The sequence below is a fragment of the Carassius auratus genome, unplaced genomic scaffold, assembly GCF_003368295.1.
Source record: "Carassius auratus strain Wakin unplaced genomic scaffold, ASM336829v1 scaf_tig00217355, whole genome shotgun sequence".
Taxonomy (NCBI): Eukaryota; Metazoa; Chordata; class Actinopteri; order Cypriniformes; family Cyprinidae; genus Carassius; species Carassius auratus.
The window spans coordinates 16,797-40,233 of NW_020529020.1; the positions used below are offsets into that span (position 1 = coordinate 16,797).

The 23,437-nt window shown below is 49.3% G+C and overlaps 42 non-coding genes across 42 annotated transcripts; all 42 read left to right on the top strand.

Moving 5' to 3' along the window:
• The first annotated feature begins 1,272 nt into the window (after positions 1–1,272).
• On the top strand, positions 1,273–1,353 carry trnal-aag (transfer RNA leucine (anticodon AAG)). Its single transcript has one exon. It is a non-coding gene; the product is annotated as a tRNA-Leu (tRNA).
• A 624-nt stretch (positions 1,354–1,977) lies between these two features.
• trnal-uag (transfer RNA leucine (anticodon UAG)) lies at positions 1,978–2,058 on the top strand. Its single transcript has one exon. It is a non-coding gene; the product is annotated as a tRNA-Leu (tRNA).
• Positions 2,059–2,449: 391 nt separating this feature from the next.
• trnal-aag (transfer RNA leucine (anticodon AAG)) lies at positions 2,450–2,531 on the top strand. Its single transcript has one exon. It is a non-coding gene; the product is annotated as a tRNA-Leu (tRNA).
• Positions 2,532–2,945: 414 nt separating this feature from the next.
• trnal-uag (transfer RNA leucine (anticodon UAG)) lies at positions 2,946–3,027 on the top strand. Its single transcript has one exon. It is a non-coding gene; the product is annotated as a tRNA-Leu (tRNA).
• A 391-nt stretch (positions 3,028–3,418) lies between these two features.
• On the top strand, positions 3,419–3,500 carry trnal-aag (transfer RNA leucine (anticodon AAG)). The gene has a single exon. It is a non-coding gene; the product is annotated as a tRNA-Leu (tRNA).
• Positions 3,501–3,914: 414 nt separating this feature from the next.
• On the top strand, positions 3,915–3,996 carry trnal-uag (transfer RNA leucine (anticodon UAG)). The gene has a single exon. It is a non-coding gene; the product is annotated as a tRNA-Leu (tRNA).
• A 391-nt stretch (positions 3,997–4,387) lies between these two features.
• On the top strand, positions 4,388–4,469 carry trnal-aag (transfer RNA leucine (anticodon AAG)). The gene has a single exon. It is a non-coding gene; the product is annotated as a tRNA-Leu (tRNA).
• A 414-nt stretch (positions 4,470–4,883) lies between these two features.
• trnal-uag (transfer RNA leucine (anticodon UAG)) lies at positions 4,884–4,965 on the top strand. Its single transcript has one exon. It is a non-coding gene; the product is annotated as a tRNA-Leu (tRNA).
• A 391-nt stretch (positions 4,966–5,356) lies between these two features.
• On the top strand, positions 5,357–5,438 carry trnal-aag (transfer RNA leucine (anticodon AAG)). Its single transcript has one exon. It is a non-coding gene; the product is annotated as a tRNA-Leu (tRNA).
• A 414-nt stretch (positions 5,439–5,852) lies between these two features.
• On the top strand, positions 5,853–5,934 carry trnal-uag (transfer RNA leucine (anticodon UAG)). Its single transcript has one exon. It is a non-coding gene; the product is annotated as a tRNA-Leu (tRNA).
• Positions 5,935–6,325: 391 nt separating this feature from the next.
• On the top strand, positions 6,326–6,407 carry trnal-aag (transfer RNA leucine (anticodon AAG)). The gene has a single exon. It is a non-coding gene; the product is annotated as a tRNA-Leu (tRNA).
• A 415-nt stretch (positions 6,408–6,822) lies between these two features.
• Positions 6,823–6,906, top strand: trnal-uag (transfer RNA leucine (anticodon UAG)). The gene has a single exon. It is a non-coding gene; the product is annotated as a tRNA-Leu (tRNA).
• Positions 6,907–7,300: 394 nt separating this feature from the next.
• On the top strand, positions 7,301–7,382 carry trnal-aag (transfer RNA leucine (anticodon AAG)). The gene has a single exon. It is a non-coding gene; the product is annotated as a tRNA-Leu (tRNA).
• A 414-nt stretch (positions 7,383–7,796) lies between these two features.
• trnal-uag (transfer RNA leucine (anticodon UAG)) lies at positions 7,797–7,878 on the top strand. Its single transcript has one exon. It is a non-coding gene; the product is annotated as a tRNA-Leu (tRNA).
• Positions 7,879–8,768: 890 nt separating this feature from the next.
• Positions 8,769–8,850, top strand: trnal-uag (transfer RNA leucine (anticodon UAG)). The gene has a single exon. It is a non-coding gene; the product is annotated as a tRNA-Leu (tRNA).
• Positions 8,851–9,243: 393 nt separating this feature from the next.
• On the top strand, positions 9,244–9,325 carry trnal-aag (transfer RNA leucine (anticodon AAG)). Its single transcript has one exon. It is a non-coding gene; the product is annotated as a tRNA-Leu (tRNA).
• A 411-nt stretch (positions 9,326–9,736) lies between these two features.
• trnal-uag (transfer RNA leucine (anticodon UAG)) lies at positions 9,737–9,818 on the top strand. The gene has a single exon. It is a non-coding gene; the product is annotated as a tRNA-Leu (tRNA).
• Positions 9,819–10,214: 396 nt separating this feature from the next.
• Positions 10,215–10,297, top strand: trnaf-aaa (transfer RNA phenylalanine (anticodon AAA)). The gene has a single exon. It is a non-coding gene; the product is annotated as a tRNA-Phe (tRNA).
• Positions 10,298–10,720: 423 nt separating this feature from the next.
• On the top strand, positions 10,721–10,802 carry trnal-uag (transfer RNA leucine (anticodon UAG)). Its single transcript has one exon. It is a non-coding gene; the product is annotated as a tRNA-Leu (tRNA).
• A 391-nt stretch (positions 10,803–11,193) lies between these two features.
• On the top strand, positions 11,194–11,275 carry trnal-aag (transfer RNA leucine (anticodon AAG)). Its single transcript has one exon. It is a non-coding gene; the product is annotated as a tRNA-Leu (tRNA).
• A 1,540-nt stretch (positions 11,276–12,815) lies between these two features.
• trnal-aag (transfer RNA leucine (anticodon AAG)) lies at positions 12,816–12,897 on the top strand. Its single transcript has one exon. It is a non-coding gene; the product is annotated as a tRNA-Leu (tRNA).
• Positions 12,898–13,311: 414 nt separating this feature from the next.
• trnal-uag (transfer RNA leucine (anticodon UAG)) lies at positions 13,312–13,393 on the top strand. Its single transcript has one exon. It is a non-coding gene; the product is annotated as a tRNA-Leu (tRNA).
• A 391-nt stretch (positions 13,394–13,784) lies between these two features.
• trnal-aag (transfer RNA leucine (anticodon AAG)) lies at positions 13,785–13,866 on the top strand. Its single transcript has one exon. It is a non-coding gene; the product is annotated as a tRNA-Leu (tRNA).
• A 414-nt stretch (positions 13,867–14,280) lies between these two features.
• On the top strand, positions 14,281–14,362 carry trnal-uag (transfer RNA leucine (anticodon UAG)). The gene has a single exon. It is a non-coding gene; the product is annotated as a tRNA-Leu (tRNA).
• A 391-nt stretch (positions 14,363–14,753) lies between these two features.
• On the top strand, positions 14,754–14,835 carry trnal-aag (transfer RNA leucine (anticodon AAG)). The gene has a single exon. It is a non-coding gene; the product is annotated as a tRNA-Leu (tRNA).
• Positions 14,836–15,249: 414 nt separating this feature from the next.
• trnal-uag (transfer RNA leucine (anticodon UAG)) lies at positions 15,250–15,331 on the top strand. The gene has a single exon. It is a non-coding gene; the product is annotated as a tRNA-Leu (tRNA).
• Positions 15,332–15,722: 391 nt separating this feature from the next.
• Positions 15,723–15,804, top strand: trnal-aag (transfer RNA leucine (anticodon AAG)). Its single transcript has one exon. It is a non-coding gene; the product is annotated as a tRNA-Leu (tRNA).
• A 414-nt stretch (positions 15,805–16,218) lies between these two features.
• Positions 16,219–16,300, top strand: trnal-uag (transfer RNA leucine (anticodon UAG)). Its single transcript has one exon. It is a non-coding gene; the product is annotated as a tRNA-Leu (tRNA).
• Positions 16,301–16,688: 388 nt separating this feature from the next.
• Positions 16,689–16,770, top strand: trnal-aag (transfer RNA leucine (anticodon AAG)). The gene has a single exon. It is a non-coding gene; the product is annotated as a tRNA-Leu (tRNA).
• A 417-nt stretch (positions 16,771–17,187) lies between these two features.
• trnal-aag (transfer RNA leucine (anticodon AAG)) lies at positions 17,188–17,269 on the top strand. The gene has a single exon. It is a non-coding gene; the product is annotated as a tRNA-Leu (tRNA).
• Positions 17,270–17,994: 725 nt separating this feature from the next.
• On the top strand, positions 17,995–18,076 carry trnal-uag (transfer RNA leucine (anticodon UAG)). Its single transcript has one exon. It is a non-coding gene; the product is annotated as a tRNA-Leu (tRNA).
• A 389-nt stretch (positions 18,077–18,465) lies between these two features.
• trnal-aag (transfer RNA leucine (anticodon AAG)) lies at positions 18,466–18,547 on the top strand. The gene has a single exon. It is a non-coding gene; the product is annotated as a tRNA-Leu (tRNA).
• A 414-nt stretch (positions 18,548–18,961) lies between these two features.
• trnal-uag (transfer RNA leucine (anticodon UAG)) lies at positions 18,962–19,043 on the top strand. The gene has a single exon. It is a non-coding gene; the product is annotated as a tRNA-Leu (tRNA).
• A 391-nt stretch (positions 19,044–19,434) lies between these two features.
• On the top strand, positions 19,435–19,516 carry trnal-aag (transfer RNA leucine (anticodon AAG)). Its single transcript has one exon. It is a non-coding gene; the product is annotated as a tRNA-Leu (tRNA).
• A 416-nt stretch (positions 19,517–19,932) lies between these two features.
• Positions 19,933–20,014, top strand: trnal-uag (transfer RNA leucine (anticodon UAG)). Its single transcript has one exon. It is a non-coding gene; the product is annotated as a tRNA-Leu (tRNA).
• A 391-nt stretch (positions 20,015–20,405) lies between these two features.
• trnal-aag (transfer RNA leucine (anticodon AAG)) lies at positions 20,406–20,487 on the top strand. The gene has a single exon. It is a non-coding gene; the product is annotated as a tRNA-Leu (tRNA).
• A 414-nt stretch (positions 20,488–20,901) lies between these two features.
• Positions 20,902–20,983, top strand: trnal-uag (transfer RNA leucine (anticodon UAG)). The gene has a single exon. It is a non-coding gene; the product is annotated as a tRNA-Leu (tRNA).
• A 391-nt stretch (positions 20,984–21,374) lies between these two features.
• Positions 21,375–21,456, top strand: trnal-aag (transfer RNA leucine (anticodon AAG)). Its single transcript has one exon. It is a non-coding gene; the product is annotated as a tRNA-Leu (tRNA).
• A 414-nt stretch (positions 21,457–21,870) lies between these two features.
• trnal-uag (transfer RNA leucine (anticodon UAG)) lies at positions 21,871–21,952 on the top strand. The gene has a single exon. It is a non-coding gene; the product is annotated as a tRNA-Leu (tRNA).
• Positions 21,953–22,346: 394 nt separating this feature from the next.
• trnal-aag (transfer RNA leucine (anticodon AAG)) lies at positions 22,347–22,428 on the top strand. The gene has a single exon. It is a non-coding gene; the product is annotated as a tRNA-Leu (tRNA).
• A 419-nt stretch (positions 22,429–22,847) lies between these two features.
• trnal-aag (transfer RNA leucine (anticodon AAG)) lies at positions 22,848–22,929 on the top strand. The gene has a single exon. It is a non-coding gene; the product is annotated as a tRNA-Leu (tRNA).
• A 416-nt stretch (positions 22,930–23,345) lies between these two features.
• Positions 23,346–23,427, top strand: trnal-uag (transfer RNA leucine (anticodon UAG)). Its single transcript has one exon. It is a non-coding gene; the product is annotated as a tRNA-Leu (tRNA).
• The last annotated feature ends 10 nt before the right edge of the window (positions 23,428–23,437 follow it).

The following is a 23,437-nucleotide window of genomic DNA, read 5'->3' on the forward strand; positions in this document are numbered from 1 at the left end:
AGCCGGAGAGCGCAGGAGTGCAGGGTAGCGTGGCCGAGCGCGTCCAAGCGCTGGATTAGGCTCCAGTCTCTTCGGGGGCGTGGGTTCGAAACGCTGCCAGTAGATGCTTTTGGAAGGCTGCGCAAAGTGATGCTGCGTGAACGTCCAAATTCAGCCGCTTTTACATTCTTGCAATTTAGCCAAGTCGGTGCTGAAAGCCTGTCACGGCCTCTGCTCCTTCCTTACAGATGCACCGTGTTGAAGCAGGGACGTCAATAGTTTACAATCACAGTGAAGTTACTTCAAAACAGGAAAAATCGCTTGAATAAAATAACAGTGGAAAGCAATAAGTAGGCAAAAGGATGGAAACAGCCAGTTTTACTCATTGAAAAAAATAACAGTGGAAAGCAATAAGTAGGCAAAAGGATGGAAACAGCCAGTTTTACTCATTGAAAAGGGCTTAGTGTGGTAGCGTTGCCTCTATTTCCGGAAGGTGGAAGGCGGAAAAGGAATGGAAAGAAACTATCAACCTGGTAGCGTAGCCGAGTGGTCTAAGGCGCTGGTAGGCTCCAGTCTCTCTGGGGGCGTGGGTTCGAATCCCACCGCTGCCAGCTGTGGTTTTAATTACGAGGCCCTGTGTGTACTCGATGAGGTTCTGAAAACGTGGTGAGAGTACACTTTGCCTTTCAGCGGCCATCAGCGCCAGTGCTCAGCCTATCTCCTTTCTGCTAAAGCAGTCAGACTGAGTCCTGCTCCGGGGCACTGTTCTCCTCTGTGGTTAAGTGACTACTGAAAGTTTCATTGCTGACGATTTTAGTCAATCCTGTGTTGATCTGTTCTTAGGCGCTGGATTTAGGCTCCAGTCTCTCTGGGGGCGTGGGTTCGAATCCCACCGCTGCCAGCTGTGGTTTTAATTACAGAGGCCCTGTGTGTACTCGATGAAGGTTCTGAAAACGTGGTGAGAGTACACTTTGCCTTTCAGCGGCCAGGTGCTCAGCCTATCTCCTTTCTGCTAAAGCAGTCAGACTGAGTCCTGCTCCCGGGGCACTGTTCTCTCTGTGGTTAAGTGACTACTGAAAGTTTCATTGCTGACGATTTTAGTCAATCCTGTGTTGATCTGTTCTTCAGAACTCGCCTCAGACTTGCTGTGACAGCAACATTGCCGCAAGCCCTAACCTGCTAGGGATCAGGTTTGTTTTACGAAAAACAGGATTAGAATGCAGCTTTTCGCCCTAGTCAGCATCAGGGAGGCCTTTCACCGGTCGTAGCGAGCCGGAGAGCGCAGGAGTGCAGGGTAGCGTGGCCGAGCGGTCCAAGGCGCTGGATTAAGGCTCCAGTCTCTTCGGGGGGTGGGTTCGAATCCCACCGCTGCCAGTAGATGCTTTTGGAAGACTGCTGTGGCTGCGCAAAGTGATGCTGCGTGAACGTCCAAATTCAGCCGCTTTTACATTCCTTGCAATTTAGCCAAGTCGGTGCTGAAAGCCTGTCACGGCCTCTGCTCCTTCCTTACAGATGCACCGTGTTGAAGCAGGGACGTCAATAGTTTACAATCACAGTGAAGTTACTTCAAAACAGGAAAAATCGCTTGAATAAAATAACAGTGGAAAGCAATAAGTAGGCAAAAGGATGGAAACAGCCAGTTTTACTCATTGAAAAAATAACAGTGGAAAGCAATAAGTAGGCAAAAGGATGGAAACAGCCAGTTTTACTCATTGAAAAGGGCTTAGTGTGGTAGCGTTGCCTCTATTTCCGGAAGGTGGAAGGCGGAAAAAGGAATGGAAAGAAACTATCAACCTGGTAGCGTGGCCGAGTGGTCTAGGCAAAAGGATGGAAACAGCCAGTTTTACTCATTGAAAAAAATAACAGTGGAAAGCAATAAGTAGGCAAAAGGATGGAAACAGCCAGTTTTACTCATTGAAAAGGGCTTAGTGTGGTAGCGTTGCCTCTATTTCCGGAAGGTGGAAGGCGGAAAAAGGAATGGAAAGAAACTATCAACCTGGTAGCGTGGCCGAGTGGTCTAAGGCGCTGGATTTAGGCTCCAGTCTCTCTGGGGCGTGGGTTCGAATCCCACCGCTGCCAGCTGTGGTTTTAATTACAGAGGCCCTGTGTGTACTCGATGAAGGTTCTGAAAACGTGGTGAGAGTACACTTTGCCTTTCAGCGGCCAGGTGCTCAGCCTATCTCCTTTCTGCTAAAGCAGTCAGACTGAGTCCTGCTCCCGGGGCACTGTTCTCTGTGGTTAAGTGACTACTGAAAGTTTCATTGCTGACGATTTTAGTCAATCCTGTGTTGATCTGTTCTTCAGAACTCGCCTCAGACTTGCTGTGACAGCAACATTGCCGCAAGCCCTAACCTGCTAGGGATCAGGTTTGTTTTACGAAAAACAGGATTAGAATGCAGCTTTTCGCCCTAGTCAGCATCAGGGAGGCCTTTCCACCGGTCGTAGCGAGCCGGAGAGCGCAGGAGTGCAGGGTAGCGTGGCCGAGCGGTCCAAGGCGCTGGATTAAGGCTCCAGTCTCTTCGGGGGCGTGGGTTCGAATCCCACCGCTGCCAGTAGATGCTTTTGGAAGGCTGCGCAAAGTGATGCTGCGTGAACGTCCAAATTCAGCCGCTTTTACATTCCTTGCAATTTAGCCAAGTCGGTGCTGAAAGCCTGTCACGGCCTCTGCTCCTTCCTTACAGATGCACCGTGTTGAAGCAGGGACGTCAATAGTTTACAATCACAGTGAAGTTACTTCAAAACAGGAAAAATCGCTTGAATAAAATAACAGTGGAAAGCAATAAGTAGGCAAAAGGATGGAAACAGCCAGTTTTACTCATTGAAAAAAATAACAGTGGAAAGCAATAAGTAGGCAAAAGGATGGAAACAGCCAGTTTTACTCATTGAAAAGGGCTTAGTGTGGTAGCGTTGCCTCTATTTCCGGAAGGTGGAAGGCGGAAAAAGGAATGGAAAGAAACTATCAACCTGGTAGCGTGGCCGAGTGGTCTAAGGCGCTGGATTTAGGCTCCAGTCTCTCTGGGGGCGTGGGTTCGAATCCCACCGCTGCCAGCTGTGGTTTTAATTACAGAGGCCCTGTGTGTACTCGATGAAGGTTCTGAAAACGTGGTGAGAGTACACTTTGCCTTTCAGCGGCCAGGTGCTCAGCCTATCTCCTTTCTGCTAAAGCAGTCAGACTGAGTCCTGCTCCCGGGGCACTGTTCTCTGTGGTTAAGTGACTACTGAAAGTTTCATTGCTGACGATTTTAGTCAATCCTGTGTTGATCTGTTCTTCAGAACTCGCCTCAGACTTGCTGTGACAGCAACATTGCCGCAAGCCCTAACCTGCTAGGGATCAGGTTTGTTTTACGAAAAACAGGATTAGAATGCAGCTTTTCGCCCTAGTCAGCATCAGGGAGGCCTTTCCACCGGTCGTAGCGAGCCGGAGAGCGCAGGAGTGCAGGGTAGCGTGGCCGAGCGGTCCAAGGCGCTGGATTAAGGCTCCAGTCTCTTCGGGGGCGTGGGTTCGAATCCCACCGCTGCCAGTAGATGCTTTTGGAAGGCTGCGCAAAGTGATGCTGCGTGAACGTCCAAATTCAGCCGCTTTTACATTCCTTGCAATTTAGCCAAGTCGGTGCTGAAAGCCTGTCACGGCCTCTGCTCCTTCCTTACAGATGCACCGTGTTGAAGCAGGGACGTCAATAGTTTACAATCACAGTGAAGTTACTTCAAAACAGGAAAAATCGCTTGAATAAAATAACAGTGGAAAGCAATAAGTAGGCAAAAGGATGGAAACAGCCAGTTTTACTCATTGAAAAAAATAACAGTGGAAAGCAATAAGTAGGCAAAAGGATGGAAACAGCCAGTTTTACTCATTGAAAAGGGCTTAGTGTGGTAGCGTTGCCTCTATTTCCGGAAGGTGGAAGGCGGAAAAAGGAATGGAAAGAAACTATCAACCTGGTAGCGTGGCCGAGTGGTCTAAGGCGCTGGATTTAGGCTCCAGTCTCTCTGGGGGCGTGGGTTCGAATCCCACCGCTGCCAGCTGTGGTTTTAATTACAGAGGCCCTGTGTGTACTCGATGAAGGTTCTGAAAACGTGGTGAGAGTACACTTTGCCTTTCAGCGGCCAGGTGCTCAGCCTATCTCCTTTCTGCTAAAGCAGTCAGACTGAGTCCTGCTCCCGGGGCACTGTTCTCTGTGGTTAAGTGACTACTGAAAGTTTCATTGCTGACGATTTTAGTCAATCCTGTGTTGATCTGTTCTTCAGAACTCGCCTCAGACTTGCTGTGACAGCAACATTGCCGCAAGCCCTAACCTGCTAGGGATCAGGTTTGTTTTACGAAAAACAGGATTAGAATGCAGCTTTTCGCCCTAGTCAGCATCAGGGAGGCCTTTCCACCGGTCGTAGCGAGCCGGAGAGCGCAGGAGTGCAGGGTAGCGTGGCCGAGCGGTCCAAGGCGCTGGATTAAGGCTCCAGTCTCTTCGGGGGCGTGGGTTCGAATCCCACCGCTGCCAGTAGATGCTTTTGGAAGGCTGCGCAAAGTGATGCTGCGTGAACGTCCAAATTCAGCCGCTTTTACATTCCTTGCAATTTAGCCAAGTCGGTGCTGAAAGCCTGTCACGGCCTCTGCTCCTTCCTTACAGATGCACCGTGTTGAAGCAGGGACGTCAATAGTTTACAATCACAGTGAAGTTACTTCAAAACAGGAAAAATCGCTTGAATAAAATAACAGTGGAAAGCAATAAGTAGGCAAAAGGATGGAAACAGCCAGTTTTACTCATTGAAAAAAATAACAGTGGAAAGCAATAAGTAGGCAAAAGGATGGAAACAGCCAGTTTTACTCATTGAAAAGGGCTTAGTGTGGTAGCGTTGCCTCTATTTCCGGAAGGTGGAAGGCGGAAAAAGGAATGGAAAGAAACTATCAACCTGGTAGCGTGGCCGAGTGGTCTAAGGCGCTGGATTTAGGCTCCAGTCTCTCTGGGGGCGTGGGTTCGAATCCCACCGCTGCCAGCTGTGGTTTTAATTACAGAGGCCCTGTGTGTACTCGATGAAGGTTCTGAAAACGTGGTGAGAGTACACTTTGCCTTTCAGCGGCCAGGTGCTCAGCCTATCTCCTTTCTGCTAAAGCAGTCAGACTGAGTCCTGCTCCCGGGGCACTGTTCTCTGTGGTTAAGTGACTACTGAAAGTTTCATTGCTGACGATTTTAGTCAATCCTGTGTTGATCTGTTCTTCAGAACTCGCCTCAGACTTGCTGTGACAGCAACATTGCCGCAAGCCCTAACCTGCTAGGGATCAGGTTTGTTTTACGAAAAACAGGATTAGAATGCAGCTTTTCGCCCTAGTCAGCATCAGGGAGGCCTTTCCACCGGTCGTAGCGAGCCGGAGAGCGCAGGAGTGCAGGGTAGCGTGGCCGAGCGGTCCAAGGCGCTGGATTAAGGCTCCAGTCTCTTCGGGGGCGTGGGTTCGAATCCCACCGCTGCCAGTAGATGCTTTTGGAAGGCTGCGCAAAGTGATGCTGCGTGAACGTCCAAATTCAGCCGCTTTTACATTCCTTGCAATTTAGCCAAGTCGGTGCTGAAAGCCTGTCACGGCCTCTGCTCCTTCCTTACAGATGCACCGTGTTGAAGCAGGGACGTCAATAGTTTACAATCACAGTGAAGTTACTTCAAAACAGGAAAAATCGCTTGAATAAAATAACAGTGGAAAGCAATAAGTAGGCAAAAGGATGGAAACAGCCAGTTTTACTCATTGAAAAAAATAACAGTGGAAAGCAATAAGTAGGCAAAAGGATGGAAACAGCCAGTTTTACTCATTGAAAAGGGCTTAGTGTGGTAGCGTTGCCTCTATTTCCGGAAGGTGGAAGGCGGAAAAAGGAATGGAAAGAAACTATCAACCTGGTAGCGTGGCCGAGTGGTCTAAGGCGCTGGATTTAGGCTCCAGTCTCTCTGGGGGCGTGGGTTCGAATCCCACCGCTGCCAGCTGTGGTTTTAATTACAGAGGCCCTGTGTGTACTCGATGAAGGTTCTGAAAACGTGGTGAGAGTACACTTTGCCTTTCAGCGGCCAGGTGCTCAGCCTATCTCCTTTCTGCTAAAGCAGTCAGACTGAGTCCTGCTCCCGGGGCACTGTTCTCTGTGGTTAAGTGACTACTGAAAGTTTCATTGCTGACGATTTTAGTCAATCCTGTGTTGATCTGTTCTTCAGAACTCGCCTCAGACTTGCTGTGACAGCAACATTGCCGCAAGCCCTAACCTGCTAGGGATCAGGTTTGTTTTACGAAAAACAGGATTAGAATGCAGCTTTTCGCCCTAGTCAGCATCAGGGAGGCCTTTCCACCGGTCGTAGCGAGCCGGAGAGCGCAGGAGTGCAGGGTAGCGTGGCCGAGCGGTCCAAGGCGCTGGATTAAGGCTCCAGTCTCTTCGGGGGCGTGGGTTCGAATCCCACCGCTGCCAGTAGATGCTTTTGGAAGGCTGCGCAAAGTGATGCTGCGTGAACGTCCAAATTCAGCCGCTTTTACATTCCTTGCAATTTAGCCAAGTCGGTGCTGAAAGCCTGTCACGGCCTCTGCTCCTTCCTTACAGATGCACCGTGTTGAAGCAGGGACGTCAATAGTTTACAATCACAGTGAAGTTACTTCAAAACAGGAAAAATCGCTTGAATAAAATAACAGTGGAAAGCAATAAGTAGGCAAAAGGATGGAAACAGCCAGTTTTACTCATTGAAAAAAATAACAGTGGAAAGCAATAAGTAGGCAAAAGGATGCGAAACAGCCAGTTTTACTCATTGAAAAGGGCTTAGTGTGGGTAGCGTTGCCTCTATTCCGGAAGGTGGAAGGCGGAAAAAGGAATGGAAAGAAACTATCAACCTGGTAGCGTGGCCGAGTGGTCTACAGGCGCTGGATTTAGGCTCCAGTCTCTCTGGGGGGCGTGGGTTCGAATCCCACCGCTGCCAGCTGTGGTTTTAATTACAGAGGCCTGTGTGTACTCGATGAAGGTTCTGAAAACGTGGTGAGAGTACACTTTGCCTTTCAGCGGCCAGGTGCTCAGCCTATTCTCCTTTCTGCTAAAGCAGTCAGACTGAGTCCTGCTCCCGGGGCACTGTTCTCTGTGGTTAAGTGACTACTGAAAGTTTCATTGCTGACGATTTTAGTCAATCCTGTGTTGATCTGTTCTTCAGAACTCGCCTCAGACTTGCTGTGACAGCAACATTGCCGCAAGCCCTAACCTGCTAGGGATCAGGGGTTGTGTTTTACGAAAAACAGGATTAGAATGCAGCTTTTCGCCCTAGTCAGCATCAGGGAGGCCTTTCCACCGGTCGTAGCGAGCCGGAGAGCGCAGGAGTGCAGGGTAGCGTGGCCGAGCGGTCCAAGGCGCTGGATTAAGGCTCCAGTCTCTTCGGGGGCGTGGGTTCGAATCCCACCGCTGCCAGTAGATGCTTTTGGAAGGCTGCGCAAAGTGATGCTGCGTGAACGTCCAAATTCAGCCGCTTTTACATTCCTTGCAATTTAGCCAAGTCGGTGCTGAAAGCCTGTCACGGCCTCTGCTCCTTCCTTACAGATGCACCGTGTTGAAGCAGGGACGTCAATAGTTTACAATCACAGTGAAGTTACTTCAAAACAGGAAAAATCGCTTGAATAAAATAACAGTGGAAAGCAATAAGTAGGCAAAAGGATGGAAACAGCCAGTTTTACTCATTGAAAAAAATAACAGTGGAAAGCAATAAGTAGGCAAAAGGATGGAAACAGCCAGTTTTACTCATTGAAAAGGGCTTAGTGTGGTAGCGTTGCCTCTATTTCCGGAAGGTGGAAGGCGGAAAAAGGAATGGAAAGAAACTATCAACCTGGTAGCGTGGCCGAGTGGTCTAAGGCGCTGGATTTAGGCTCCAGTCTCTCTGGGGGCGTGGGTTCGAATCCCACCGCTGCCAGCTGTGGTTTTAATTACAGAGGCCCTGTGTGTACTCGATGAAGGTTCTGAAAACGTGGTGAGAGTACACTTTGCCTTTCAGCGGCCAGGTGCTCAGCCTATCTCCTTTCTGCTAAAGCAGTCAGACTGAGTCCTGCTCCCGGGGCACTGTTCTCTGTGGTTAAGTGACTACTGAAAGTTTCATTGCTGACGATTTTAGTCAATCCTGTGTTGATCTGTTCTTCAGAACTCGCCTCAGACTTGCTGTGACAGCAACATTGCCGCAAGCCCTAACCTGCTAGGGATCAGGTTTGTTTTACGAAAAACAGGATTAGAATGCAGCTTTTCGCCCTAGTCAGCATCAGGGAGGCCTTTCCACCGGTCGTAGCGAGCCGGAGAGCGCAGGAGTGCAGGTAGCGTGGCCGAGCGGTCCAAGGCGCTGGATTAAGGCTCCAGTCTCTTCGGGGGCGTGGTTCGAATCCCACCGCTGCCAGTAGATGCTTTTGGAAGGCTGCGCAAAGTGGATGCTGCGTGAACGTCCAATATTCAGCCGCTTTTACATTCCTTGCAATTTAGCCAAGTCGGTGCTGAAAGCCTGTCACGGCCTCTGCTCCTTCCTTACAGATGCACCGTGTTGAAGCAGGGACGTCATAGTTTACAATCACAGTTGAAGTTACTTCAAAACAGGAAAAATCGCTTGAATAAAATAACAGTGGGAAAGCAATAAGTAGGCAAAAGGATGGAAACAGCCAGTTTTATCACTTGAAAAAAATAACAGTGGAAAGCAATAAGTAGGCAAAAGGATGGAAACAGCCAGTTTTTACTCATTGAAAAGGGCTTAGTGTGGGTAGCGTTGCCTCTATTTCCGGAAGGTGGAAGGCGGAAAAAGGAATGGAAAGAAACTATCAACCTGGTAGCGTGGCCGAGTGGTCTAAGGCGCTGGATTTAGGCTCCAGTCTCTCTGGGGGCGTGGGTTCGAATCCCACCGCTGCCAGCTGTGGTTTTAATTACAGAGGCCCTGTGTGTACTCGATGAAGGTTCTGAAAACGTGGTGAGAGTACACTTTGCCTTTCAGCGGCCAGGTGCTCAGCCTATCTCCTTTCTGCTAAAGCAGTCAGACTGAGTCCTGCTCCCGGGGCACTGTTCTCTGTGGTTAAGTGACTACTGAAAGTTTCATTGCTGACGATTTTAGTCAATCCTGTGTTGATCTGTTCTTCAGAACTCGCCTCAGACTTGCTGTGACAGCAACATTGCCGCAAGCCCTAACCTGCTAGGGATCAGGTTTGTTTTACGAAAAACAGGATTAGAATGCAGCTTTTCGCCCTAGTCAGCATCAGGGAGGCCTTTCCACCGGTCGTAGCGAGCCGGACGAGCGCAGGAGTGCAGGGGTAGCGTGGCCGAGCGGTCCAAGGCGCTGGATTAAGGCTCCAGTCTCTTCGGGGGCGTGGGTTCGAATCCCACCGCTGCCAGTAGATGCTTTTGGAAGGCTGCGCAAAGTGATGCTGCGTGAACGTCCAAATTCACCGCTTTTACATTCCTTGCAATTTAGCCAAGTCGGTGCTGAAAGCCTGTCACGGCCTCTGCTCCTTCCTTACAGATGACCGTGTTGAGCAGGGACGTCAATAGTTTACAATCACAGTGAAGTTTACTTCAAAACAGGAAAAATCGCTTGAATAAATAACAGTGGAAAGCAATAAGTAGGCAAAAGGATGGAAACAGCCAGTTTTACTCATTGAAAAAATAACAGTGGAAAGCAATAAGTAGGCAAAAGGATGGAACAGCCAGTTTTACTCATTGAAAAGGGCTTAGTGGATGGTAGCGTTGCCTCTATTTCGGAAGGTGGAAGGCGGAAAAAGGAATGGAAAAGAAACTATCAACCTGGTAGCGTGGCCGAGTGGTCTAAGGCGCTGGATTTAGGCTCCAGTCTCTCTGGGGGCGTGGGTTCGAATCCCACCGCTGCCAGCTGTGGTTTTAATTACAGAGGCCCTGTGTGTACTCGATGAAGGTTCTGAAAACGTGGTGAGAGTACACTTTGCCTTTCAGACTGCCAGGTGCTCAGCCTATCTCCTTTCTGCTAAAGCAGTCAGACTGAGTCCTGCTCCCGGGGGCACTGTTTCTCTGTGGTTAAGTGACTACTGAAAGTTTCATTGCTGACGATTTTAGTCAATCCTGTGTTGATCTGTTCTTCAGAACTCGCCTCAGACTTGCTGTGACAGCAACATTGCCGCAAGCCCTAACCTGCTAGGGATCAGGTTTGTTTTTACGAAAAACCAGGATTAGAATGCAGCTTTTCGCCCTAGTCAGCATCAGGGAGGCCTTTCCACCGGTCGTAGCGAGCCGGAGAGCGCAGGAGTGCAGGGTAGCGTGGCCGAGCGGTCCAAGGCGCTGGATTAAAGGCTCCAGTCTCTTCGGGGGCGTGGGTTCGAATCCCACCGCTGCCAGTAGAATGCTTTTGGAAGGCTGCGCAAAGTGATGCTGCGTGAACGTCCAAATTCAGCCGCTTTTTACATTCCTTGCAATTAGCCAAGTCGGTGCTGAAAGCCTGTCACGGCCTCTGCTCCTTCCTTACAGAATGCACCGTGTTGAAGCAGGGACGTCAATAGTTTACAATCACAGTGAAGTTACTTCAAAACAGGAAAAAATCGCTTGAAATAAAAATAACAGTGGAAAGCAATAAGTAGGGCAAAAGGATGGAAACAGCCAGTTTTACTCATTGAAAAAAATAACAGTGGAAAGCAATAAGTAGGCAAAAGGATGGAAACAGCCAGTTTTACTCATTGAAAAGGGCTTTAGTGTGGTAGCGGTTGCCTCTATTTCCGGAAGGTGGAAGGCGGGAAAAAGGAATGGAAAGAAAACTATCACCTGGTAGCGTGGCCGAGTGGTCTAAGGCGCTGGATTTAGGCTCCAGTCTCTCTGGGGGCGTGGGTTCGAATCCCACCGCTGCCAGCTGTGGTTTTAATTACAGAGGCCCTGTGTGTACTCGATGAAGGTTCTGAAAACGTGGTGAGAGTACACTTTGCCTTTCAGCGGCCAGGTGCTCAGCCTATCTCCTTTCTGCTAAAGCAGTCAGACTGAGTCCTGCTCCCGGGGCACTGTTCTCTGTGGTTAAGTGACTACTGAAAGTTTCATTGCTGACGATTTTAGTCAATCCTGTGTTGATCTGTTCTTCAGAACTCGCCTCAGACTTGCTGTGACAGCAACATTGCCGCAAGCCCTAACCTGCTAGGGATCAGGTTTGTTTTACGAAAAACAGGATTAGAATGCAGCTTTTCGCCCTAGTCAGCATCAGGGAGGCCTTTCCACCGGTCGTAGCGAGCCGGAGAGCGCAGGAGTGCAGGGTAGCGTGGCCGAGCGGTCCAAGGCGCTGGATTAAGGCTCCAGTCTCTTCGGGGGCGTGGGTTCGAATCCCACCGCTGCCAGTAGATGCTTTTGGAAGGCTGCGCAAAGTGATGCTGCGTGAACGTCCAAATTCAGCCGCTTTTACATTCCTTGCAATTTAGCCAAGTCGGTGCTGAAAGCCTGTCACGGCCTCTGCTCCTTCCTTACAGATGCACCGTGTTGAAGCAGGGACGTCAATAGTTTACAATCACAGTGAAGTTACTTCAAAACAGGAAAAATCGCTTGAATAAAATAACAGTGGAAAGCAATAAGTAGGCAAAAGGATGGAAACAGCCAGTTTTTACTCATTGAAAAAATAACAGTGGAAAGCAATAAGTAGGCAAAAGGATGGAAACAGCCAGTTTTACTCATTGAAAAAAATAACAGTGGAAAGCAATAAGTAGGCAAAAGGATGGAAACAGCCAGTTTTACTCATTGAAAAGGGCTTAGTGTGGTAGCGTTGCCTCTATTTCCGGAAGTGGAGGCTGAAAAGGAATGGAAAGAAACTATCAACCTGTAGCGTGGCCGAGTGGTCTAAGGCGCTGGATTTAGGCTCCAGTCTCTCTGGGGGCGTGGGTTCGAATCCACCGCTGCCAGCTGTGGTTTTAATTACAGAGGCCTGTGTGTACTCGATGAAGGTTCTGAAAACGTGGTGAGAGTACACTTTGCCTTTCAGCGCCAGGTGCTCAGCCTATCTCCTTTCTGCTAAAGCAGTCAGCTGAGTCCTGCTCCCGGGGCACTGTTCTCTGTGGTTAAGTGACTACTGAAAGTTTCATTGCTGACGATTTTAGTCAATCCTGTGTTGATCTGTCTTCAGAACTCGCCTCAGACTTGCTGTTGACAGCAACATTGCCGCAAGCCCTAACCTGCTAGGATCAGTTTGTTTTACGAAAAAACAGGATTAGAATGCAGCTTTTCGCCCTAGTCAGCATCAGACAGGCCTTTCCACCGGTCATTGAAAAAAATAACAGTGGAAAGCAATAAGTAGGCAAAAGGATTGGAAACAGCCAGTTTTACTCATTGAAAGGGCTTAGTGGGTAGCGTTGCCTCTATTTCCGGTAGGCTGGAAGGCGGAAAAAGGAATGGAAAGGAAAACTATCAACCTGGTAGCGGTGGCCGAGTGGTCTAAGGCGCGGATTTAGGCTCCAGTCTCTCTGGGGGCGTGGGTTCGAATCCCACCGCTGCCAGCTTTGGTTTTAATTACAGAGGCCCTGTGTGTACTCGATGAAGGTTCTGAAAACGTGGTGAGAGTACACTTTGCCTTTCAGCGGCCAGGTGCTCAGCCTATCTCCTTTCTGCTAAAGCAGTCAGACTGAGTCCTGCTCCCGGGGCACTGCTTCTCTGTGGTTAAGTGAACTACTGAAAGGTTTCATTGCTGACGATTTTAGTCAATCCTGTGTTGATCTGTTCTTCAGAACTCGCCTCAGACTTGCTGTGACAGCAACATTGCCGCAAGCCCTAACCTGCTAGGGATCAGGTTTGTTTTACGAAAAACAGGATTAGAATGCAGCTTTTCGCCCTAGTCAGCATCAGGGAGGCCTTTCCACCGGTCGTAGCGAGCCGGAGAGCGCAGGAGTGCAGGGTAGCGTGGCCGAGCGGTCCAAGGCGCTGGATTAAGGCTCCAGTCTCTTCGGGGGCGTGGGTTCGAATCCCACCGCTGCCAGTAGATGCTTTTGGAAGGCTGCGCAAAGTGATGCTGCGTGAACGTCCAAATTCAGCCGCTTTTACATTCCTTGCAATTTAGCCAAGTCGGTGCTGAAAGCCTGTCACGGCCTCTGCTCCTTCCTTACAGATGCACCGTGTTGAAGCAGGGACGTCAATAGTTTACAATCACAGTGAAGTTACTTCAAAACAGGAAAAATCGCTTGAATAAAATAACAGTGGAAAGCAATAAGTAGGCAAAAGGATGGAAACAGCCAGTTTTACTCATTGAAAAAAATAACAGTGGAAAGCAATAAGTAGGCAAAAGGATGGAAACAGCCAGTTTTACTCATTGAAAAGGGCTTAGTGTGGTAGCGTTGCCTCTATTTCCGGAAGGTGGAAGGCGGAAAAAGGAATGGAAAGAAACTATCAACCTGGTAGCGTGGCCGAGTGGTCTAAGGCGCTGGATTTAGGCTCCAGTCTCTCTGGGGGCGTGGGTTCGAATCCCACCGCTGCCAGCTGTGGTTTTAATTACAGAGGCCCTGTGTGTACTCGATGAAGGTTCTGAAAACGTGGTGAGAGTACACTTTGCCTTTCAGCGGCCAGGTGCTCAGCCTATCTCCTTTCTGCTAAAGCAGTCAGACTGAGTCCTGCTCCCGGGGCACTGTTCTCTGTGGTTAAGTGACTACTGAAAGTTTCATTGCTGACGATTTTAGTCAATCCTGTGTTGATCTGTTCTTCAGAACTCGCCTCAGACTTGCTGTGACAGCAACATTGCCGCAAGCCCTAACCTGCTAGGGATCAGGTTTGTTTTACGAAAAACAGGATTAGAATGCAGCTTTTCGCCCTAGTCAGCATCAGGGAGGCCTTTCCACCGGTCGTAGCGAGCCGGAGAGCGCAGGAGTGCAGGGTAGCGTGGCCGAGCGGTCCAAGGCGCTGGATTAAGGCTCCAGTCTCTTCGGGGGCGTGGGTTCGAATCCCACCGCTGCCAGTAGATGCTTTTGGAAGGCTGCGCAAAGTGATGCTGCGTGAACGTCCAAATTCAGCCGCTTTTACATTCCTTGCAATTTAGCCAAGTCGGTGCTGAAAGCCTGTCACGGCCTCTGCTCCTTCCTTACAGATGCACCGTGTTGAAGCAGGGACGTCAATAGTTTACAATCACAGTGAAGTTACTTCAAAACAGGAAAAATCGCTTGAATAAAATAACAGTGGAAAGCAATAAGTAGGCAAAAGGATGGAAACAGCCAGTTTTACTCATTGAAAAAAATAACAGTGGAAAGCAATAAGTAGGCAAAAGGATGGAAACAGCCAGTTTTACTCATTGAAAAGGGCTTAGTGTGGTAGCGTTGCCTCTATTTCCGGAAGGTGGAAGGCGGAAAAAGGAATGGAAAGAAACTATCAACCTGGTAGCGTGGCCGAGTGGTCTAAGGCGCTGGATTTAGGCTCCAGTCTCTCTGGGGGCGTGGGTTCGAATCCCACCGCTGCCAGCTGTGGTTTTAATTACAGAGGCCCTGTGTGTACTCGATGAAGGTTCTGAAAACGTGGTGAGAGTACACTTTGCCTTTCAGCGGCCAGGTGCTCAGCCTATCTCCTTTCTGCTAAAGCAGTCAGACTGAGTCCTGCTCCCGGGGCACTGTTCTCTGTGGTTAAGTGACTACTGAAAGTTTCATTGCTGACGATTTTAGTCAATCCTGTGTTGATCTGTTCTTCAGAACTCGCCTCAGACTTGCTGTGACAGCAACATTGCCGCAAGCCCTAACCTGCTAGGGATCAGGTTTGTTTTACGAAAAACAGGATTAGAATGCAGCTTTTCGCCCTAGTCAGCATCAGGGAGGCCTTTCCACCGGTCGTAGCGAGCCGGAGAGCGCAGGAGTGCAGGGTAGCGTGGCCGAGCGGTCCAAGGCGCTGGATTAAGGCTCCAGTCTCTTCGGGGGCGTGGGTTCGAATCCCACCGCTGCCAGTAGATGCTTTTGGAAGGCTGCGCAAAGTGATGCTGCGTGAACGTCCAAATTCAGCCGCTTTTACATTCCTTGCAATTTAGCCAAGTCGGTGCTGAAAGCCTGTCACGGCCTCTGCTCCTTCCTTACAGATGCACCGTGTTGAAGCAGGGACGTCAATAGTTTACAATCACAGTGAAGTTACTTCAAAACAGGAAAAATCGCTTGAATAAAATAACAGTGGAAAGCAATAAGTAGGCAAAAGGATGGAAACAGCCAGTTTTACTCATTGAAAAAAATAACAGTGGAAAGCAATAAGTAGGCAAAAGGATGGAAACAGCCAGTTTTACTCATTGAAAAGGGCTTAGTGTGGTAGCGTTGCCTCTATTTCCGGAAGGTGGAAGGCGGAAAAAGGAATGGAAAGAAACTATCAACCTGGTAGCGTGGCCGAGTGGTCTAAGGCGCTGGATTTAGGCTCCAGTCTCTCTGGGGGCGTGGGTTCGAATCCCACCGCTGCCAGCTGTGGTTTTAATTACAGAGGCCCTGTGTGTACTCGATGAAGGTTCTGAAAACGTGGTGAGAGTACACTTTGCCTTTCAGCGGCCAGGTGCTCAGCCTATCTCCTTTCTGCTAAAGCAGTCAGACTGAGTCCTGCTCCCGGGGCACTGTTCTCTGTGGTTAAGTGACTACTGAAAGTTTCATTGCTGACGATTTTAGTCAATCCTGTGTTGATCTGTTCTTCAGAACTCGCCTCAGACTTGCTGTGACAGCAACATTGCCGCAAGCCCTAACCTGCTAGGGATCAGGTTTGTTTTACGAAAAACAGGATTAGAATGCAGCTTTTCGCCCTAGTCAGCATCAGGGAGGCCTTTCCACCGGTCGTAGCGAGCCGGAGAGCGCAGGAGTGCAGGGTAGCGTGGCCGAGCGGTCCAAGGCGCTGGATTAAGGCTCCAGTCTCTTCGGGGGCGTGGGTTCGAATCCCACCGCTGCCAGTAGATGCTTTTGGAAGGCTGCGCAAAGTGATGCTGCGTGAACGTCCAAATTCAGCCGCTTTTACATTCCTTGCAATTTAGCCAAGTCGGTGCTGAAAGCCTGTCACGGCCTCTGCTCCTTCCTTACAGATGCACCGTGTTGAAGCAGGGACGTCAATAGTTTACAATCACAGTGAAGTTACTTCAAAACAGGAAAAATCGCTTGAATAAAATAACAGTGGAAAGCAATAAGTAGGCAAAAGGATGGAAACAGCCAGTTTTACTCATTGAAAAAAATAACAGTGGAAAGCAATAAGTAGGCAAAAGGATGGAAACAGCCAGTTTTACTCATTGAAAAGGGCTTAGTGTGGTAGCGTTGCCTCTATTTCCGGAAGGTGGAAGGCGGAAAAAGGAATGGAAAGAAACTATCAACCTGGTAGCGTGGCCGAGTGGTCTAAGGCGCTGGATTTAGGCTCCAGTCTCTCTGGGGGCGTGGGTTCGAATCCCACCGCTGCCAGCTGTGGTTTTAATTACAGAGGCCCTGTGTGTACTCGATGAAGGTTCTGAAAACGTGGTGAGAGTACACTTTGCCTTTCAGCGGCCAGGTGCTCAGCCTATCTCCTTTCTGCTAAAGCAGTCAGACTGAGTCCTGCTCCCGGGGCACTGTTCTCTGTGGTTAAGTGACTACTGAAAGTTTCATTGCTGACGATTTTAGTCAATCCTGTGTTGATCTGTTCTTCAGAACTCGCCTCAGACTTGCTGTGACAGCAACATTGCCGCAAGCCCTAACCTGCTAGGGATCAGGTTTGTTTTACGAAAAACAGGATTAGAATGCAGCTTTTCGCCCTAGTCAGCATCAGGGAGGCCTTTCCACCGGTCGCGAGCCGGAGAGCGCAGGAGTGCAGGGTAGCGTGGCCGAGCGGTCCAAGGCGCTGGATTAAGGCTCCAGTCTCTTCGGGGGCGTGGGTTCGAATCCCACCGCTGCCAGTAGATGCTTTTGGAAGGCTGCTGCGCAAAGTGATGCTGCGTGAACGTCCAAATTCAGCCGCTTTTACATTCCTTGCAATTTAGCCAAGTCGGTGCTGAAAGCCTGTCACGGCCTCTGCTCCTTCCTTACAGATGCACCGTGTTGAAGCAGGGACGTCAATAGTTTACAATCACAGTGAAGTTACTTCAAAACAGGAAAAATCGCTTGAATAAAATAACAGTGGAAAGCAATAAGTAGGCAAAAGGATGGAAACAGCCAGTTTTACTCATTGAAAAAAATAACAGTGGAAAGCAATAAGTAGGCAAAAGGATGGAAACAGCCAGTTTTACTCATTGAAAAGGGCTTAGTGTGGTAGCGTTGCCTCTATTTCCGGAAGGTGGAAGGCGGAAAAAGGAATGGAAAGAAACTATCAACCTGGTAGCGTGGCCGAGTGGTCTAAGGCGCTGGATTAAGGCTCCAGTCTCTTCGGGGGCGTGGGTTCGAATCCCACCGCTGCCAGTAGTGCTTTTAGGAAGACTGCTGTGGCTGCGCAAAGTGATGCTGCGTGAACGTCAAATTCAGCCGCTTTTACATTCCTTGCAATTTAGCCAGCGGTGCTGAAAGCCTGTCACGGCCTCGGCTCCTTCCTTCGATGCACCGTGTTGAAGCAGGGACGTCAATAGTCAATCACAGTGAGACTCAAAACAGGAAAAATCGCTTGAATAAAATAAAGTGGAAAGCAATAAGTAGGCAAAAGGATGGAAACAGCCAGTTTTACTCAGGATTAAAAAATAACAGTGGAAAGCAATAAGTAGGCAAAGGACGGAAACAGCCAGTTTTACTCATGAAAAGGGCTTAGTGTGGTAGCGTTGCCTCTATTTCCGGAAGGTGGAAGGCGGAAAAAGGATGGAAGAACTATCAACCTGGTAGCGTGGCCGAGTGGTCTAAGGTGCTGGATTTAGGCTCAGTCTCTCTGGGGCGTGGGTTTCGAATCCACCGCTGCCAGCTGTGGTTTTAATTACAGATCCCTGTGTGTACTCGATGAAGGTTCTGAAAACGTGGTGAAGTACACTTTGCCTTCAGCGGCCAGGTGGCCAGGAAAAAAATAACAGTGGAAAGCAATAAGTAGGCAAAAGGATGGAAACAGCCAGTTTTACTCATTGAAAAGGGCTTAGTGTGGTAGCGTTGCCTCTATTTCCGGAAGGTGGAAGGCGGAAAAAGGAATGGAAAGAAACTATCAACCTGGTAGCGTGGCCGAGTGGTCTAAGGCGCTGGATTTAGGCTCCAGTCTCTCTGGGGGCGTGGGTTCGAATCCCACCGCTGCCAGCTCTGGTTTTAATTACAGAGGCCCTGTGTGTACTCGATGAAGGTTCTGAAAACGTGGTGAGAGTACACTTTGCCTTTCAGCGGCCAGGTGCTCAGCCTATCTCCTTTCTGCTAAAGCAGTCAGACTGAGTCCTGCTCCCGGGCACTGTTCTCTGTGGTTAAGTGACTACTGAAAGTTTCATTGCTGACGATTTTAGTCAATCCTGTGTTGATCTGTTCTTCAGAACTCGCCTCAGACTTGCTGTGACAGCAACATTGCCGCAAGCCCTAACCTGCTAGGGATCAGGTTTGTTTTACGAAAAACAGGATTAGAATGCAGCTTTTCGCCCTAGTCAGCATCAGGGAGGCCTTTCCACCGGTCTAGCGAGCCGGAGAGCGCAGGAGTGCAGGGTAGCGTGGCCGAGCGGTCCAAGGCGCTGGATTAAGGCTCCAGTCTCTTCGGGGGCGTGGGTTCGAATCCCACCGCTGCCAGTAGATGCTTTTGGAAGGCTGCGCAAAGTGATGCTGCGTGAACGTCCAAATTCAGCCGCTTTTACATTCCTTGCAATTTAGCCAAGTCGGTGCTGAAAGCCTGTCACGGCCTCTGCTCCTTCCTTACAGATGCACCGTGTTGAAGCAGGGACGTCAATAGTTTACAATCACAGTGAAGTTACTTCAAAACAGGAAAAATCGCTTGAATAAAATAACAGTGGAAAGCAATAAGTAGGCAAAAGGATGGAAACAGCCAGTTTTACTCATTGAAAAAAATAACAGTGGAAAGCAATAAGTAGGCAAAAGGATGGAAACAGCCAGTTTTACTCATTGAAAAGGGCTTAGTGTGGTAGCGTTGCCTCTATTTCCGGAAGGTGGAAGGCGGAAAAAGGAATGGAAAGAAACTATCAACCTGGTAGCGTGGCCGAGTGGTCTAAGGCGCTGGATTTAGGCTCCAGTCTCTCTGGGGGCGTGGGTTCGAATCCCACCGCTGCCAGCTGTGGTTTTAATTACAGAGGCCCTGTGTGTACTCGATGAAGGTTCTGAAAACGTGGTGAGAGTACACTTTGCCTTTCAGCGGCCAGGTGCTCAGCCTATCTCCTTTCTGCTAAAGCAGTCAGACTGAGTCCTGCTCCCGGGGCACTGTTCTCTGTGGTTAAGTGACTACTGAAAGTTTCATTGCTGACGATTTTAGTCAATCCTGTGTTGATCTGTTCTTCAGAACTCGCCTCAGACTTGCTGTGACAGCAACATTGCCGCAAGCCCTAACCTGCTAGGGATCAGGTTTGTTTTACGAAAAACAGGATTAGAATGCAGCTTTTCGCCCTAGTCAGCATCAGGGAGGCCTTTCCACCGGTCTTAGCGAGCCGGAGAGCGCAGGAGTGCAGGGTAGCGTGGCCGAGCGGTCCAAGGCGCTGGATTAAGGCTCCAGTCTCTTCGGGGGCGTGGGTTCGAATCCCACCGCTGCCAGTAGATGCTTTTGGAAGGCTGCGCGCAAAGTGATGCTGCGTGAACGTCCAAATTCAGCCGCTTTTACATTCCTTGCAATTTAGCCAAGTCGGTGCTGAAAGCCTGTCACGGCCTCTGCTCCTTCCTTACAGATGCACCGTGTTGAAGCAGGGACGTCAATAGTTTACAATCACAGTGAAGTTACTTCAAAACAGGAAAAATCGCTTGAATAAAATAACAGTGGAAAGCAATAAGTAGGCAAAAGGATGGAAACAGCCAGTTTTACTCATTGAAAAAAATAACAGTGGAAAGCAATAAGTAGGCAAAAGGATGGAAACAGCCAGTTTTACTCATTGAAAAGGGCTTAGTGTGGTAGCGTTGCCTCTATTTCCGGAAGGTGGAAGGCGGAAAAAGGAATGGAAAGAAACTATCAACCTGGTAGCGTGGCCGAGTGGTCTAAGGCGCTGGATTTAGGCTCCAGTCTCTCTGGGGGCGTGGGTTCGAATCCCACCGCTGCCAGCTGTGGTTTTAATTACAGAGGCCCTGTGTGTACTCGATGAAGGTTCTGAAAACGTGGTGAGAGTACACTTTGCCTTTCAGCGGCCAGGTGCTCAGCCTATCTCCTTTCTGCTAAAGCAGTCAGACTGAGTCCTGCTCCCGGGGCACTGTTCTCTGTGGTTAAGTGACTACTGAAAGTTTCATTGCTGACGATTTTAGTCAATCCTGTGTTGATCTGTTCTTCAGAACTCGCCTCAGACTTGCTGTGACAGCAACATTGCCGCAAGCCCTAACCTGCTAGGGATCAGGTTTGTTTTACGAAAAACAGGATTAGAATGCAGCTTTTCGCCCTAGTCAGCATCAGGGAGGCCTTTCCACCGGTCGTAGCGAGCCGGAGAGCGCAGGAGTGCAGGGTAGCGTGGCCGAGCGGTCCAAGGCGCTGGATTAAGGCTCCAGTCTCTTCGGGGGCGTGGGTTCGAATCCCACCGCTGCCAGTAGATGCTTTTGGAAGGCTGCGCAAAGTGATGCTGCGTGAACGTCCAAATTCAGCCGCTTTTACATTCCTTGCAATTTAGCCAAGTCGGTGCTGAAAGCCTGTCACGGCCTCTGCTCCTTCCTTACAGATGCACCGTGTTGAAGCAGGGACGTCAATAGTTTACAATCACAGTGAAGTTACTTCAAAACAGGAAAAATCGCTTGAATAAAATAACAGTGGAAAGCAATAAGTAGGCAAAAGGATGGAAACAGCCAGTTTTACTCATTGAAAAAAATAACAGTGGAAAGCAATAAGTAGGCAAAAGGATGGAAACAGCCAGTTTTACTCATTGAAAAGGGCTTAGTGTGGTAGCGTTGCCTCTATTTCCGGAAGGTGGAAGGCGGAAAAAGGAATGGAAAGAAACTATCAACCTGGTAGCGTGGCCGAGTGGTCTAAGGCGCTGGATTTAGGCTCCAGTCTCTCTGGGGGCGTGGGTTCGAATCCCACCGCTGCCAGCTGTGGTTTTAATTACAGAGGCCCTGTGTGTACTCGATGAAGGTTCTGAAAACGTGGTGAGAGTACACTTTGCCTTTCAGCGGCCAGGTGCTCAGCCTATCTCCTTTCTGCTAAAGCAGTCAGACTGAGTCCTGCTCCCGGGGCACTGTTCTCTGTGGTTAAGTGACTACTGAAAGTTTCATTGCTGACGATTTTAGTCAATCCTGTGTTGATCTGTTCTTCAGAACTCGCCTCAGACTTGCTGTGACAGCAACATTGCCGCAAGCCCTAACCTGCTAGGGATCAGGTTTGTTTTACGAAAAACAGGATTAGAATGCAGCTTTTCGCCCTAGTCAGCATCAGGGAGGCCTTTCCACCGGTCGTAGCGAGCCGGAGAGCGCAGGAGTGCAGGGTAGCGTGGCCGAGCGGTCCAAGGCGCTGGATTAAGGCTCCAGTCTCTTCGGGGGCGTGGGTTCGAATCCCACCGCTGCCAGTAGATGCTTTTGGAAGGCTGCGCAAAGTGATGCTGCGTGAACGTCCAAATTCAGCCGCTTTTACATTCCTTGCAATTTAGCCAAGTCGGTGCTGAAAGCCTGTCACGGCCTCTGCTCCTTCCTTACAGATGCACCGTGTTGAAGCAGGGACGTCAATAGTTTACAATCACAGTGAAGTTACTTCAAAACAGGAAAAATCGCTTGAATAAAATAACAGTGGAAAGCAATAAGTAGGCAAAAGGATGGAAACAGCCAGTTTTACTCATTGAAAAAAATAACAGTGGAAAGCAATAAGTAGGCAAAAGGATGGAAACAGCCAGTTTTACTCATTGAAAAGGGCTTAGTGTGGTAGCGTTGCCTCTATTTCCGGAAGGTGGAAGGCGGAAAAAGGAATGGAAAGAAACTATCAACCTGGTAGCGTGGCCGAGTGGTCTAAGGCGCTGGATTTAGGCTCCAGTCTCTCTGGGGGCGTGGGTTCGAATCCCACCGCTGCCAGCTGTGGTTTTAATTACAGAGGCCCTGTGTGTACTCGATGAAGGTTCTGAAAACGTGGTGAGAGTACACTTTGCCTTTCAGCGGCCAGGTGCTCAGCCTATCTCCTTTCTGCTAAAGCAGTCAGACTGAGTCCTGCTCCCGGGGCACTGTTCTCTCTGTGGTTAAGTGACTACTGAAAGTTTCATTGCTGACGATTTTAGTCAATCCTGTGTTGATCTGTTCTTCAGAACTCGCCTCAGACTTGCTGTGACAGCAACATTGCCGCAAGCCCTAACCTGCTAGGGATCAGGTTTGTTTTACGAAAAACAGGATTAGAATGCAGCTTTTCGCCCTAGTCAGCATCAGGGAGGCCTTTCCACCGGTCGTTAGCGAGCCGGAGAGCGCAGGAGTGCAGGGTAGCGTGGCCGAGCGGTCCAAGGCGCTGGATTAAGGCTCCAGTCTCTTCGGGGGCGTGGGTTCGAATCCCACCGCTGCCAGTAGATGCTTTTGGAAGACTGCTGCTGCGCAAAGTGATGCTGCGTGAACGTCCAAATTCAGCCGCTTTTACATTCCTTGCAATTTAGCCAAGTCGGTGCTGAAAGCCTGTCACGGCCTCTGCTCCTTCCTTACAGATGCACCGTGTTGAAGCAGGGACGTCAATAGTTTACAATCACAGTGAAGTTACTTCAAAACAGGAAAAATCGCTTGAATAAAATAACAGTGGAAAGCAATAAGTAGGCAAAAGGATGGAAACAGCCAGTTTTACTCATTGAAAAAATAACAGTGGAAAGCAATAAGTAGGCAAAAGGATGGAAACAGCCAGTTTTACTCATTGAAAAGGGCTTAGTGTGGTAGCGTTGCCTCTATTTCCGGAAGGTGGAAGGCGGAAAAAGGAATGGAAAGAAACTATCAACCTGGTAGCGTGGCCGAGTGGTCCAAGGCGCTGGATTAAGGCTCCAGTCTCTTCGGGGGCGTGGGTTCGAATCCCACCGCTGCCAGTAGATGCTTTTAGGAAGACTGCTGTGGCTGCGCAAAGTGATGCTGCGTGAACGTCCAAATTCAGCCGCTTTTACATTCCTTGCAATTTAGCCAAGTCGGTGCTGAAAGCTGTCACGGCCTCGGCTCCTTCCTTACAGATGCACCGTGTTGAAGCAGGGACGTCAATAGTTTACAATCACAGTGAAGTTACTTCAAAACAGGAAAAATCGCTTGAATAAAATAACAGTGGAAAGCAATAAGTAGGCAAAAGGATGGAAACAGCCAGTTTTACTCATTGAAATAACAGTGGAAAGCAATAAGTAGGCAAAAGGATGGAAACAGCCAGTTTTACTCATTGAAAAGGGCTTAGTGTGTAGCGTTGCCTTATTTCCGAAGGTGGAAGGCGGGAAAAGGAATGGAAAGAAACTATCAACCTGGTAGCGTGGCCGAGTGGTCTAAGGTGCTGGATTTAGGCTCCAGTCTCTCTGGGGGCGTGGGTTCGAATCCCACCGCTGCCAGCTGTGGTTT